This window comes from Microplitis mediator, chromosome 11 (assembly GCF_029852145.1).
Source record: "Microplitis mediator isolate UGA2020A chromosome 11, iyMicMedi2.1, whole genome shotgun sequence".
Lineage (NCBI taxonomy): Eukaryota > Metazoa > Arthropoda > Insecta > Hymenoptera > Braconidae > Microplitis > Microplitis mediator.
This window is the reverse complement of record NC_079979.1, coordinates 1,121,390-1,135,662: the sequence shown is the minus strand read 5'-3', so window position 1 is coordinate 1,135,662 and position 14,273 is coordinate 1,121,390. Positions and strand designations below refer to the sequence as shown.

Below are 14,273 nucleotides of genomic sequence, written 5' to 3'. Positions count from 1 at the left end.
TATTTATGTAAAACACCAAACAATATAAAAAAAGTTTGGTAATAAATTGCTATGACTTTTGACAACTTACATTAAAACAATTAATAATAATAATAATAATAATAACAATAATAATAATAATAATAATAATTTGTGAAAAATATATTGAAACTATTAATAAATCTTTTGTTAATGAACCTTTGATTATTTTAATTAAGCTTTTTATAAATAAATTTAAACATATATCTATAAATAACAAACTACAGGCTCTCATACAAACGTCAGGTCTGACCAGATCTAATTATATGTAGATCTATATATGATCAGATATGAACTTGTACCGCAGTTATGTCTTAGTCAGATTTGACTATATATGATTAGACATAGGCATATACAGTTATATATGGTCAGGTCTGATTATATATGGACCTATATATGATTAGACATGGACTTATAATCAATTATGACTGATCAGATCTGATTATATATAATATCTTATGTATGATTAGACATGGGCATATACAGTTATATATGGTCAGGTCTGATTATATATGGACTTATAATCAATTATGTCTGATCAGATCTGATTATATATAATATCTCATATATGATTAGACATGGGCATATACAGTTATATATGATCAGGTCTGATTATATATAGACCTATATATGATTAGACATGAACGTATGTTACTCATGTCCGATCAGATCTAACTATATCTATATCTATATACATACTCATACAGGTCCATATATAATCATGTATGATTATATATAATCCTATATCTGTTCATGCATAACTATATATAATCGCATATATAATCATATATGATTATATATAATCTGATGTATAATTATATATGATCATGTCTGATCAGACAAAATCATTTTTTCCCGAGTATTTAAAGCAATCAATATATTTCAGAACATTTTTATCATATTTAAATTTCCCTGAATCCCATCGAGAATTTTTAATTGGTATGAATTGATTTTAATCGGGAATAAAAAAAATCATATAGTTTATACTGAAAATAATTAATATTAATAATAACATAGATTTATCATTAATATTATGTTCTTATATATTTTTCTACTTATAAATATTGGGTTTAATCTTGTAATATTTATGGATAATATGTTTAAAACTATAACCAAACATAACCTATGCTTTGACTTTAATAAACTTTGGTACTACTGCAATATAAGCATACGTAATTTTACAATATTGAATGGGGTTATCTGCCAGAAGCATTGTGGATACCACCAAGCAGTATAGGCCTGACGCCCATACTGACATAGGTTCATACGCCATAACTATTGTAAATGTTACCATTCCCGTATGGTCAAATCATCTATACATACAATTTTTAAACGAATGAAAAAATCGTTGCTACCATATAGTATGGTGGAATCGACCATACAGCATAGTGGTATCCGTGAAAAATTTCTTTCCGTGTAGAGAGAGTCGTTATGACTATAAATTTTCATTTATATGATTAATATTTAATATAAAAAAATAATTACTCAAAATGAAATAAGTTTTAGAGGATACATTTACATATGAAACAATAGTTATAAATTATATACTTCGACTTATATGTTAATATATACTGTCATGTATATCTTTTAATATATACAAGCTTATATACGAGCATTATATATTATATTATACTGTTAATAATATAATTTGAATTATAAAATCATAATATATATAAACCTATAAATTGATACTATATAATGACATATATTTTTTTTATATAATTAATATTATATGGAGTATTTATAATGATAATATATGCCAAAATATAAAATTATATATTATATTGATATACTTTTAAAATATAAAATTTTATATTGAAAACGGCAAAAAAGTAGTTATTTTTAAATATATAATTATTTATATTATAAATTATACTATAATATAATAAATATTATATTATCTGATATAATTTCAGAGTATAAATTTTTTTCATGCGGGATGACCCGATTTTGATCTTAGAGGTGTCATTCGACGCAGCTTGTTAATATCTTGAAGCTGTAAAAATTTGAGCTTAATCGGTAAAGTGCGTTCGGAGATATTTCAGAAATAAAATTTTTTCAAACATGTTTTATTTGGATAACTTTTAATTTGCTCGATGGATTAATTCCAAAATCTAATCAGCTCTAGAACTTTATAAGCCGCGTCGAATGCCACCTCAACCATCAAAATCGGTTCATTCGTTTAAGAGAAACCGTTGACGAAAGAATTAAAAAAAAATTTGTTCTATGGTTTATTTGAAATTTCTCAAAAACGACTGGATAACTCAATTTCAAAATTCCATCAGCTTCAGAACTTGATAAAACACGTCGATTGCCGCCTCAACCGTCTTAATCGGTCCATTCGTTTACGAGATATCGTGGGAGAAAGAAATGCTAAAAAATGGTTTTTTACAAAACAATGGCATACAAAAGTATTTGCGAGCTCGAAGAGCTTGAAAATGTAATCACAATAGTGTTTTCGAGCTCCTTGAGCTCGAAAACAGCGGGAAGTTTTCGGGCTGGCCCGCAGGGTCAACTTATAGGCCGATTTTTAACTTCCCGCTAAGAAAATCGACGATTTTCGAAAAATTGGGAAGTTATTGTTTGTCCGAGTGTCTGTATGTGTGTGTGTGTGTGTGTGTGTGTGTGTGTGTGTGTGTGTGTGTGTGTGTGTGTGTGTGTGTGTGTGTGTGTGTGTGTGTGTGTGTGTGTGTGTGTGGTGTGGTGTGTGTATGTATGTGTGTGACCGGCTTATAACTTTTTAACCAATAAATCGATTCGGATGGTTAAGGTGGCAATCGATAGAGCTTGTTGGCCATCAACTTTCCTAAAAATTTTAGATCATTCAATCAAGTAGACTCGGAAATATTTGCGAATTACGAAAAAAAAACTTTTTTTTTTAGTTTTGTATTGATTTCTTAGAAATGAGTCAAACGATGGACTCCAACATCTGATCAGCTCTAGAACTTAATAAAACGCGTCTATTGCCACATCAAACCTCAAAATCGGTTATTTAGTTCGAAAGATATCAGCGCTGAAAAGTTAAAAAAATAACATAAATGATATTTTTTCCGGATAAATCAATATATAATGTACTAAAATGTGTCTGAAATCATACCAACTTTTCCTCTTTATCGTCCATTTCGATCATAATATAATGTCTTCTAATTACCCGGGAAAAACGGATTAGATCTGGCCATATATAAAAAGATCTGGCAAGATCTGCCTTAGCAGATCTGGCCAGATCTTTAAATTGTCTCTATCTGACGAGATCTGGCCAGATATGATCAGATCTGGCCAGATATAACTAAAAAATAATATTTTCAGATGTGACCAGATCTGGCCAGATATAACGAAAAATTAATCTTATTAGATCTGGTCATATCTTTAAATTGTCTCTATCTGACGAGATCTGGCCAGATATAATGTTATTATTACTACCAGTAATGAAAAAGTGAAATATGGTTCTATACGATTTTTTTAACTTCCCGCTAAGAAAATCGACGATTTTCGAAAAATTGGGAAGTTATTGTTTTCACCCCGATTTTCGAAAGTCGAGTTTTTATCAGATGTCGACGTTTTGAGGTCCTAGGAAGCTATTCTGACTATTTTCAGAATGATGTCCGAGTGTATGTATGTATGTATGTATGTGTGTGTGTGTGTGTGTGTGTGTGTGTGTGTGTGTGTGTGTGTGTGTGTGTGTGTGTGTATGTGTGTGTGTGTGTATGTAAACTCTTTGTAACTTTTTAACTAATGAATCGATTTGGATGGTTGAGGTGGCAATCGAAAGAGCTTATTGGCCCTCAACTTTCCTGAAAATTTCAGATCATTTGATCAATCAGACTCGAAAATATTGGCGAATTACGAAAAAAAAAAAATTTTTTTTTTTAGTTTATTAGTGATTTCTCAGAAACGACTTAAACGATCGACTTCAATATCTAATCAGCTCTAGAACTTTATAAGCCGCGTCGAATGCGACCTCAGCCATCTCAATCAGTTAATTTGTTCGAGAGATATCGATGGCGAAAGAAATGATGAAAACGGTTTTTTTCGATTATTTTTGAAGTGACTGATCCGATCAATTTTAAAATTTAATCAGCTCTAGAATTCAAGAAAACGCGTCGATTGCCACCTCAAACGTCAAAATCGGTTGATTAGTTCAAAAGATATCAGAGCTGAAAAGTTAAAAAAATAACATTGTATGTTATTTTTTCCAGATAAATCAAAATATAATGTGCTAAAATGTGTCTGCAATCATACCAACTCTTTCTCTTTATAGTCTCTTTCGATCATCAGATAATGTCATATAACTTGTTCCTTAGTTTTAAACATATTGTCAGCAAAAAATTGAAAAACCCAGTCTTTAATGTTTTTCTCGGATATTCCATATATTATCGCTCTGACCTAAGTAAAAACTCATTCAAATCTTGATTTTGTTCACTGACATTGATTTCTGCCTCAACACATTTATTTCAGAGAACATAATCGATAATAAAAATTTAAAAGCCGCTTCATTCATTAATGATTTTCGATTCTTAACTTTTCAAACTCTAGCATAAAATGTAACTTGTGAGAGCTTGAAAAGCTCATAAAATAATGATTCCATGTAATAGCATTTTCAAGCTCGAAAATATATTCACAGTGATGTTTTCAAGCTCTTTGAGCTCGAAAACAGCGGGAAGTTTTGGGGCTGGCCCGCAGGGTCAACCGACGCCCAGATTTTTTTGTTATTGACAACAACTTATATTTATCTTTACAGTATTATCGCGTCATGCATGTAAAAATATTTTTTAATCACAATTGTAGAGAAAAAATAAATCATATAATACCAGTTGAGCTACAAAACGAATTCTGTTTGATTAAATTCAAAGATATTAAATCGATGAATACTCTTATAAAAGTTGAAAATTATTTATGTCAAGCTCCAAATAACTTACACAAAATTTATTAAGGAAAAAAAAAATAATAGATAAATAATCACATCAATAAAAATTACATTTTTATGGAACAATATTCAGCCAATACTATTTTTTTTTTTACTTTTTGCGTATCTGTCTTGATCAATTACTAAAAAAAAAATTATTAAATAGAAGCTAGTTGAAAATATTTACATGTATCAATTATAATCTTTAACAAATATGTAATGGAATATGTTTGTCAATAAATAAAATGGTAAAAGAATTAAAGACCCATTATTATTCATCCTTTATATGATTTACTATAATATATGCATAACTACTTAATCAGATCTGATCGAATCTGATGCTGTTGACAACTTCGATATAGTTATATCTGGCCAGATATGATAAGACCTTTTCATGTCTAATGTATTTTGCAATCCAGATATAGTTATATCTGTTTAGATCTGGCCAGATATGATAAGACCTTTTCATGTCTAATGCATTTTGCAATCCAGATCTAGTTATATCTGTTTAGATCTGGCCAGATATGATAAGACCTTTTCATGTCTAATGCATTTTGCAATCCAGATCTAGTTATATCTGTTTAGATCTGGCCAGATATGATAAGACCTTTTCATGTCTAATGCATTTTGCAATTCAGATCTAGTTATATCTGTTTAGATCTGATCAGATATGACTAGATCTGATCAGGTCTGATGTATTTTTCAATTCAGATATAGTTATATCTGTTTAGATCTGATCAGATATAACTAGATCTGATTACATCTCAAATCCCATATCTAACCAGATATAAATAGATCTAATCCGTTTTTCCCGGGTAGTTAGTTAGTTTAAATCATATAATCAGCAAAAAATTGAAAAAAACTAGTTTTTGATATTTTTCTCGGATATTTCATAGATAATTGCTCTAACCTAAGGCAAAAATCATTCAAATCTTGACTTTGATCACGGACATTGATTTCTGCCTCATTTGCTGCCATTTATTTCATAAAACATAATCGGGAATGAAAATTTAAAAGTCGCTCCTTCATTAACGATTTTCGATTCTTAACTTTTCAAACTCTAGCATAAAACGTAACTTGTTAGAGCTTGAAAAGTTCATGAAAAAACAATTGCATGTAATAGTATTGTCGAGCTTGAAGAGCAACAATGTTTTCAAGCACCTTGAGCTCGAAAACAGCGGAAAGTTCTGGGGCTGGCCCGCAGGGCCAATCGACGCCCAGATTTTTTTTAAACATTTCATGATTTTACATATGAAAATTAATTATCTCAAAGTCTGTAGAGATTAAGACTTGAAATTAGTCTCAAATTAAAGCTTAAATTTTGAGCGATTTCTTCATCTCCCTATTTATTCATTTTCAAGCAAGAAAAGTACATGGAGAGAAAAATAACGCCAGATTAAGTACACGTATCGCTATTCTGGCTATACGCTGTAAAGTCATCTTACTTAACGATACGCCGTATAGCCAATTCAGCTATACAGAGTATCGTCACAGTGGATCGTCAAAATGACGATCCGTATCCTTATTTTAGGCATTTTATGAATCGCTGACATGACTATTGCGCAAACTCTGTATTTAGGCATCCGGCAACCGAGAACGATGATACGCATAGCCAATTTAGCAATACGGATCCTCACGCTGGCGATACAGATACTGTTACGATGCTGGCATCGTGCGCCTCCGTTTGTCATCGGGACAGAACTGTCACATGATTTGTGCGGCAGTTCTGACTATAAAAGAGCGCGTTAACGTTCGACCGGTGCTTTTTGTGTCCAGCTTTGCTCATAGCAAGTGGTCTTTTGAGTTGATAAGGCCATATCAAAATTTTTGATATATTCATATCTGGCCTGATATGATCTGATATGTCCATATTTGATTTGACAGCGGGTGCTGTGAAGGACTCTACTGCTCTTTCGGTGGCTTCGAGGAGAGTTGTTGGCCAAAATAAACAATTGGTGGAATTTTCAATTCGAGATTTCAATAATTTAATTTCAACATCTATTAAATTATTCCTCCAAGTAAAATTATGTAAGACGCATAAACAAATGAATAAATAGTATTGCGCTATCACAATAAAAAATGGTCATTATTGTGTAATATATTTTTCCTTGTCATAGTTTGTTAAAAAATTTTCTCAACTTTAGGAATCAATAACTTAGATACTTATGAAAATTAAGAAAGGGGATTGGGCTTGCTTTGAAAATGAGACTTCTGGCTACAATTTTTATTGCAAGGAAATCCGCCTAGGACCACTAGATTTAAAGATATTAAATTATATTTAAACTTTGCGCTGAAATTTTTAGCATAGTCATGATTTTACAAATATAAACTATTGCTGCCACAAGAAAGAAAAAATTTAGAAATAAAAATCCGAATTTCGATCATTTGTGATATTTTAAAAATTCGTGAGCGACCTCTTAAAAATATTTTATTGAGCTGATTTTTGGAGAAGCTTCTCAAAACATCGTAAACCCACAAATTTTCATGCGAGATCGAAAAATAAAAAAATAGTCGGTTTTATTGCGCCCCCCTAATATAGATAGAGATGGCAGAAAATCCAATTTACAGTTATGGTAAAAATTTATTTTTGAAACTTCAAACATCCATAACATGGAAAGCTATTAGAATTAAGACATGCGGTTGGACTAATTTTCAAATCAAGACTTTTACCTTCAATTTTTAGAGGTCAGAGTTCGATCTAGAATGAAAAGTTTCTGAGATTTTGATCTATATGGATAGACTATTGTGAGGGACAATACAAAATTTATAAAAATGTTCGATTGTTTTAATTCAAAAAATAAATTATTTAAAAGCCTTGGAGATTGAGACTAGATATTATTCTTAAACTATAAAGTCCAGTTTATAACCAATTTTTTTACCCCTTTACTGATTTACTTCCAAATAATAGAAGTAAGATATCGATCGTTTTTAATCAAAATTAACATTCAATGCATAAAAAAAAATTATATTTTTTTTACAACGTAATTTGTTTTTGTTTATAATTACTTTGTACTTGAAAACTCGTGATACCGATATCGACAAACAGCCAATCAGCTCAGGCCATTTTTCTGATAAAAATTCTATTCACAAAATAATCGTTCTGAAATTGATAACTTTTATTTTCCGTCTCTGACGCAAGTTATGCAACATTTAGCGACCGGTTGATAAGTAAAATATTTGTTGAATTTGATGGTGAGGGTAATCGTTTAGTATTTAAATTCGCTTCTTGCTCCTATTGATTGCAAAGTCGACAGAAGTTACCAAAACCTTGACAAACATCAACGATTGGTAAGAAATTATTTTAGCTTTTATATTTTCAATCATACATAACTTTGAAATTATTGATCTTATGAAAAAAAAATCGAGTCACTTTTTTTTAGAAAATTTTATTCCCTACAAATTCATTTCAGTACTTTTTTAACGTATCTATAATAGTTTGCCTGTAATTTATAACTTTCATAACCACGATCGAAAAAATTGAATTCGAACCGATTTAACGATTTATTTATTTTGAAATCAAAATTACGGATAAACTATTAGAGATATGAAAAAAATGACAAGAATAAAGATTTCAGAGAACTAAATTCTCTATAAAAAATGTAATTGTGAAGTTTCTTGTAAATGCAATAGTTTCAACGGAATTATTAATTAAAGTTGAATACATGTTTTAGTTTTAAAAGTCAACAAAGGAAATCAAAATGTCAAAAATTATTTTACTGTTATCAATATTTACGTTATTGATTGGGCTTGTGGTGAATGAAAAGATTGACGAAGCTTGTTATTATAAACCAGTAAGTTTAAAGATTTCTTACGTATAGAGTTATAATAAAAGATTGTCGCAACTGAACATTTGAGAATTTCAATTCCAACAGAAAAAAAAATTAAAGAAGATTTTTGCACACCTACTTAGATGCGAAAGCGACGAATTTGCGATTCATAAATGCTCGCTTTTTTTTCGGGTATCTCGCTAACTTTTAACCATTTCTCTACTTTTTGAAGCATATGAAACTGCACGGAAAGAAAATTAGGGGAACTCTTGCTATGGATTATGGAAATACTTCCCATAATGGTAAAGGAATTATACCCGTACTATTATAGGAATTATACCCATACTAGTACAGGAATTATACCCATACTATTATAGGGATGGTTCCCATAATATATAAGAATAGATCCTTCGCTAATATGGGAACCGTTCCCATGATATTATAAAAACTACTTCTATATCATTCCCGCAATGGTATAGGAACTTTTTCTATATAGTTATGGGAACCATTCCCATAATGGCATGGAAACCATTCCCATAACGGCATGGGATTCGTTCCCATAATGGCATAGGATTCGTTCCCATAATGGCATGGGAACCGTTCTAAAGATGGCATGGGAACCGTTTCTATAATATTACGGAAACCATTCCCATAAGGATATGGGAACTATTCCAATATCATTATGGGAACCAATCCCATAATGGCATGGGATTCGTTTCTATAATGGCATGGGATTCGTTCCCATAATGGCATGTGAACCGTTCCTATAATATTACGGAAACCATTCCTATAATGATATGGGAACTATTTTTACATCATTATGGGAACCATTCCCATAATGGTATGGGAACTATTTCTATATCGTTATGGGAACCATTCCCATAATGGCATGGGAACCTTCCAATAATTGCATGGGATTTGTTCCCATAAGGGCGTGGTAACCGTTCTAATTATGGCATGGGAACCGTTTCTATAATATTACGGAAACCATTCCCATAATGATATGGAAACTATTCCTATATCATCATGGAAACTATTCCTATATTATCATGGGAACTATTTCTATATCATCATGGGAACTATTCCTATATCATTATGGGAACCGTTCCAATAATGGCATGAGATTTGTTCTCATAATGGCATGGGATTCGTTCCCATAATGTCATGGGAACCGTTCTAATAATGGCATGGGAACCGTTCCTATAATATTACGGAAACCATTCCTATAATGATATGGGAGCTATTCCTATATCATTGTGGGAACCATTCTCATAATGGCATGGAAATCATTCCCATAATGGCATGGGAACCATTCCCGTAATGGCATGGGAACCATTCCCGTAATGATATGAGATTTATTCCCATAATGGCATGGGAACTATTCCCGTAACGGTATGGAAACTATTTCTATATCGTTATGGGAACCATTCCCATAATGGCATGAGATTCATTCCCATAATGGCATGGGAACTATTCCCGTAACGGTATGGAAACTATTTCTATATCGTTATGGGAACATACCCATAATGGCATGGGAACCATTCCCATAATATTATGGGAATGATTGCAATAATGGTATAGGAACTATTCCAATAGCATTGTGGGAACTGTTTCCATACTATTATAGGAACTATTCTTATAAATATAGGAACTGCTCTCATAATTCATCGTCGAGCCTGTACCTAATGAAATTAAGAAAAGTAAATCTGATGATATTCCTTTCTTTAATGTAAGAATTTTAATTACAGTGTCTTAGCAACAGCGGGTGCTGTGAAGGATTTAACTGCTTTTTAAATGGCCTCGATGGGAGTTGTTGGCCAAAATAAACAATTGGTGGAATTTCCAATTCGTGGTTTCAATAATTTAATTTCAACATCTATTAAATTATTCCTCCAAGTAAAATTATATAAGACGCATAAACACATGAATAAATAGTATTGCGCTATCACAATAAAAAATGGTCATTATTGTGTAATATATTTTTCCTTGTCACAGTTTGTTAAAAAATTTTCTCAACTTTAGGAATCAATAACTTAGATACTTATGAAAATTAAGAAAGGGGATTGGGCTTGCTTTGAAAATAAGACTTCTGGCTACAATTTTTATTGCAAGGAAATCCGCCTAGGACCAATAGATTACAAGATTAAATTAAATTATATTTAAACTTTGCGCTGAAATTTTTAGCATAGTCATGATTTTACAAATATAAACTATTGCTGCCACGAGAAAGAAAAAATTTAGGAATAAAAATCCGAATTTCGATCATTTGTGATATTTTAAAAATTCGTGAGAGACCTCTTGAAAATATTTTATTGAGCCGATTATTGGAGAAGCTTCTCAAAACATCGTAAACCCACAAATTTTCATGCGAGATTGAAAAATAAAAATAGTCGGTTTTTTTGCGCCCCCCTAATATCGATATAGATGGCAGAAAAAAAAATTTACAGTTATGGTAAAAATTTATTTTTGGAACTTTAAACATCCATAACGTGGAAAGCTATTAGAATTAAGACATGCGGTTAGACTTATTTTCAAATCAACACTTTTTCCTTCAATTTTTAGAGGTCAGAGTTTGATCTAGAATCAAAAGTTTCTGAGATATCGATCTATATGGATAGACTGTTGTGAGGGACAAAACAAAATTTATAAAAATGTTCGATTGTTTTAATTTAAAAAATAAATTATTTAAAAGCCTTGGAGATTGAGACTAGATATTATTCTCAAACTATAAAGTCCAGTTTATAACCGATTTTTTTACCCCTTTATTGATTTACTTCCAAATAATAGAAGTAAAGATATCGATCGTTTTTAATCAAAATTAACATTCAATGCAAAAAAAAAAAATCGGTCTGTCAGTTGACCCTGCGGGCCAGCCCCAAAACTTCCCGCTGTTTTCGAGCTCGTTGAGCTCGAAAACATTATTGTGAATACATTTTCGAGCTCTTCGAGCTCGCAAATACTTTTGTATGCCATTGTTTTGTAAAAAACCATTTTTCAGCATTTCTTTCTCCCACGATATCTCTTGAACGAATGAACCGATTTTGATGGTTGAGGTGGCATTCGACGCGGCTTATAGAGTTTTAGAGCTGATTAGATTTTGGAATCAATCCATCGAGCAAATTAAAAGTTATCCAAATAAAACATTTTTGAAAAAATTTATTTTCGAAATATCTCTGAACGCACCCTACCGATTAAGTTCAAATTCTTACGGCCTCAAGACATTAACAAGCCGCGTCGAATGACACCTTAACGATCAAAATCGGTTCATCCGTTCAAGAGTTATGAATATTTACATACATACATACGTACGTACGTACGTACGTACGTACACACATACATACACTCGGACATCATCGTGAAATTAGTCAGGATAGCTTCCTAGGACCTCGAAACGTCGACATCTGATGGAAATTCGATTTTCGTAAATCGGACCGAAACCAATAACTTCCCGAATTTAGGAAAATTTACAATTTTCTTAGCGGGGAGTTAAAAATTATATTTTTTTTATAACGTAATTTGTTTTTTTTTATAATTACTTTGTACTTGAAAACTCGTGATACCGATATTGACAAACAGCCGATAAGTTCAGACAATTTACTTATCTTATAAAAATTCTACCTACAAAATAATCGTTCTGAAATTGATAACTTTTATTTTCCGTCTCTGACGCAAGTTATGCGACAATTAGCGACCGGTTTATAAGCAAAACATTTGTTGAATTTGATGGTGAGGGTAATCGTTAGGTATTTAAAGTTCGCTTGCTGCTCCTACTGATTACAAAGACGACAGAAGTTACCAAAACCTTGACAAACATCAACGATCGGTAAGAAATTATTTTAGCTTTTATATTTTCAATCATACATAACTTTGAAATTATTGATCTTATGAAAAAAAAATCAAGTCACTTTTTTTTAGAAAATTATATTCCCGACAAATTCATTTCAGTACTTTTTTAACGTATCTATAATAGTTTGCCTGTAATTTATAACTTTCATAACCACGATCGAAAAAATTGAATTCGAACCGATTTAACGATTTATTTATTTTTAAATCAAAATTACGGATAAACTATTAGAGATATGAAAAAAATGACAAGAATAAAGATTTTAGAGAACTAAATTCCCTATAAAAAAAGTAATCATGATGTTTCTTGTAAATGCAATAGTTTCAACGGAATTATTAATTAAAGTTAAATACATGTTTTAGTTTCAAAAGTCAACAAAGGAAATCAAAATGTCAAAAATTATTTTACTGTTATCAATATTTACGTTATTGATTGGGCTTGTGGTGAATGAAAAGATTGACAAAGCTTGTTGGGGTGATCCAGTAAGTTTAAAGATTTTTTACGTATAGAGTTATAATAAAAGATTGTCGCAACTTAACATTTGAGAATTTTAATTCCAACGGAAAAAAAAATTAAAGAAGATTTTTGCAAACCTACTCTAGTACGAAAGCGACGAATTTGCGATTCATAAATACTCGCTTTTTTTTCGGGTATATCGCTAACTTTTAACCATTTCTCCACTTTGTGAAGTACATTAAACTACACGAAAAGAAAATTAGGAGAACTCTTGCTATGCATTATGGTAATAGTTTCCATAATGGTATAGGAATTATACCCATACTATTACAGGTATTATACCCATGCTATTATAGGGATAGTTCCCATAATATATGAGAATAGATCCTTCGCTAATATGGGAACCATTCCATGATATTATAAAAATTATTCCTATATCATTACGGAAACCATTCCCGTAATGGTATGTGAACTATTCTTATATCATTGTGGGAACCATTCCCATAATGGCATGGGATTCATTCTCATAATGGCATGGGAACCATTCCCGTAACGGTATGGAAACTATTTCTATATCGTTATGGGAACATACCCATAATGGCATGGGAACCATTCCCATAATATTATGGGAATGATTGCAATAATGGTATAGGAACTATTCCAATAGCATTGTGGGAACTGTTTCCATACTATTATAGGAACTATTCTTATAAATATAGGAACTGCTCTCATAATTCATCGTCGAGCCTGTACCTAATGAAATTAAGAAAAGTAAACCTGATGATATTCCTTTCGTTAATGTAAGAATTTTAATTACAGTGTTTTAGCATGAAAGGGTGCTGCGAAGGATTCTACTGCCGTTTTGATAGCTACGAGAGGACTTGTTGGCCAAAATAAACAATTGGTGGAATTTCCAATTCGAGATTTCAATAATTTAATTTCAACATCTATCAAATTATTCCTCCAAGTAGAATTATGTAAGACGCATAAACAAATGAATAAATAGTATTGCGCTATCAAAATAAAAAATGGTCATTATTTTGTAATATATTTTTCCTTGTCATAGTTTGTCAAAAAATTTTCTCAACTTTAGGATTCCGTAACTTAGATACTTATGAAAATTAAGAAAGGGGATTGGGCTCGCTTTGAAAATGAGACTTCTGGCTACAATTTTTATTGCAAGGAAATCCGCCTAGGACCAATAGATTATAAGATTAAATTAAATTATATTTAAATTTTGCGCTGAAATTTCCAGCATAGTCATGATTTTACAAATGTAAACTAT

General features: G+C 31.2%; 1 long non-coding RNA gene across 1 annotated transcript; it reads left to right on the top strand.

Moving 5' to 3' along the window:
• Nucleotides 1-8,050: 8,050 nt before the first annotated feature.
• On the top strand, nt 8,051-14,023 carry LOC130677625 (uncharacterized). The gene is made up of 5 exons (XR_008991659.1): nt 8,051-8,209; nt 8,593-8,712; nt 10,437-12,511; nt 12,895-13,014; nt 13,808-14,023. It is a non-coding gene; the product is annotated as an uncharacterized LOC130677625 (long non-coding RNA).
• The last annotated feature ends 250 nt before the right edge of the window (nt 14,024-14,273 follow it).